This window comes from Musca autumnalis, unplaced genomic scaffold (assembly GCF_047663935.1).
Source record: "Musca autumnalis isolate F117 unplaced genomic scaffold, ASM4766393v1 scaffold_1, whole genome shotgun sequence".
Classification (NCBI taxonomy): Eukaryota; Metazoa; Arthropoda; class Insecta; order Diptera; family Muscidae; genus Musca; species Musca autumnalis.
In genome coordinates this window covers 259510538-259513094 of record NW_027411644.1, presented here as the reverse complement: position 1 = coordinate 259513094, position 2557 = coordinate 259510538, and positions in this window count along the sequence as shown.

Below are 2557 nucleotides of genomic sequence, written 5' to 3'. Positions count from 1 at the left end.
GCCGCCAAAGGAAATCCTGGCAAATGTGTACAAATTAAAAGAGAATAATTCGAATTTTTTGCGTGAAATTTAACTGAAATAGAAGAATAACTCCGACCTAATTTTCTTACATTTTCTTTAACTAGCTCACAAAATAAATTTGAAAAAAAATATTTATCTTACAAAAATTTTATAACTTCACTCAATATATTTTTTTGTTTTTGCTATAATATGCAAACCGTTAAACAGATTTGTATATTTTTGGCTTCATTTGAATCGTCGCGATGTTTTGATTACGTATGGTAACATGGGGCGCCTTCGCCACGTTTTTGTTTAAAATGTTCTCATATCGACACCGTTAAAGTTTTTTCAAATATTATTTTTGGTACAAATATTAGCATATCTTGACTATATGTTCTGATATATGAATGGTTATAATTTTGTTTTTAAAATATTATTTTTGAGAATTTACAAAATGTCTAAAAAGTGGCGAAGCCTCCCCACCCATGGGGCAGCTTCGCCAACGATATGGGACATTCACCAACGGGCTCTAAAACTGCAAATACCATACTTCTTCCTTAAATATCAACACTATGCGAACAAGGAACATGTTTTCTATTGAATAATCAAAAATAATTTTAAAATTCACAAAAAGAACCAGAGTCAGTACTTAGTTGAAGTAGGTACCTTGAATTTAGGTAAAAAATCATAATATTACTAAAACAAGATACGTGTAGGATAATATTTGATTTTAACTTCACATAGTAGTGTGGTATATCTATGGCACAAAGAATTTAAGTTAAACATTACAAATTTCTAACATTAATCCATCACACCCCTATCATGGCGTAGGCGCCCCACCCCTTACATATATTCATAATATTACTATATTGACATTTGTAATTGATTTTTTCATGCGAATTATTTGGATTTGTAATCTTCAGTAGTTGTATGTTAACGGCATAAAATATGTTTTTGATATCACAAAAGGTAAATAAGATATCAGAAAAAATACCTACCATAATTATTTTTCCCAACACCCTGAAAACACAAAACCGCGTGCGTCCGCTATCACACCTATAACACAACTGCCAACTTTTGGGAGATGGTAGACCTACATTAAACTCACAATTTTTCCTTTAACGGATTTTGTCTATCATTTGTAGTTTGCGAGAAAATCGGCGATGGCGTAGCTGCCCCAGTGGCGAAGGCGCCCCATGTTACCATACATAGTTTTAAAATATTTTCCGATGCATAAATAGCTTAAATTTTATTAAAACAAGTAGCAAGCAATTATTTTGAATTCGTTTTTAATTTCCGCGAAAATTTACAACTTTTTCAGTAAAGTTATGGGACTTTAGTAAACATATATTATGTAGGAAGCCATAAATTTACACTGTTTCTCAATATAATGAATAGCGTTTTAATAAGATTTTTCTTATAATCAGAATTGAAACCGCCATAACTTTTGCGCGCAATAACCAAAATTAGTATCTCGAACAGATTTGAGAATTGGAATTTTTTCTCAATCCATGTACAAAAAATCGTTCATGTAGCTTCAAAAAAATTTTTAATTTTTTTCAAATGGAATATTAAAAAATTTTGACTTTTCCTCATATACTCTTGTTACCATAAATGCTGAGGGTATAAAATTATACCAGAATCAACGTTCTGTTGTGAAGAGTTGTATATTACATTCCCGCAAATATTTTTCTCAAAGAGCTTCGATATGTCTGACTACACAAATTTGGCATTGTTCGCCAAGGGGTACTATCGGTTCCCTAGTTTTTTGTTTGGGGATATGCTACTCTGGTACTCAATAACTTCTTCTATTTAACTTCGGTAGCTCCAAATATAGGAGTGACCAAATGAACAACTTCATTGGGAAGTTTTTATTGCCTCGATTTTGCTCCCAATATACGATCGATATTGGGCATATTTTCCATCCATCGCAACGTGATAAATTTTATTTTTGGTTTTTTACACTCACCTAATGAATGTCGAAATGTTTAACACTGGTGCTACTATCAGGTGTATCTGTGTTTGGTCGGGCATAGACGTTGGAGACCAAATGCGTATCATTGCGGCGGATCGGATTTTATATGTTTTGAACAGCATTACAGACCTCCAATATACATATTGTATCTGCAATCAATATTTCTAATGGATATAGAGATTCTCCTTAAGTGTTTGTTCACACCTTCTGAGATGATTTTAATTATCAACATTTATTGTATTTTCAAACATGTTTTTCACATCAATTTCCATTTGGAACAACAACTCAAGACAACAATAAAATTCCCATTAGGGATCGTTAAAATTAGAAGAATATTGTTGTGCGATGTTTTGATGAATCCCCTCCTCCCTGTGGGACTGTGGCCATTCTGCACATATCCACACCGTGAATTGTTTACGGATTTGATGATGATGTGAATTGAACACGGTAACGTAAAATTTTTTATGACTCATCAAGCCACGAACGAACAAACAACCATAGCAAAAATACACATCTAAACGGAAAAGTGGAAAACAAGGCAATTTTTAATGCATTTGATGAAAATGATTTTATGACATTTCT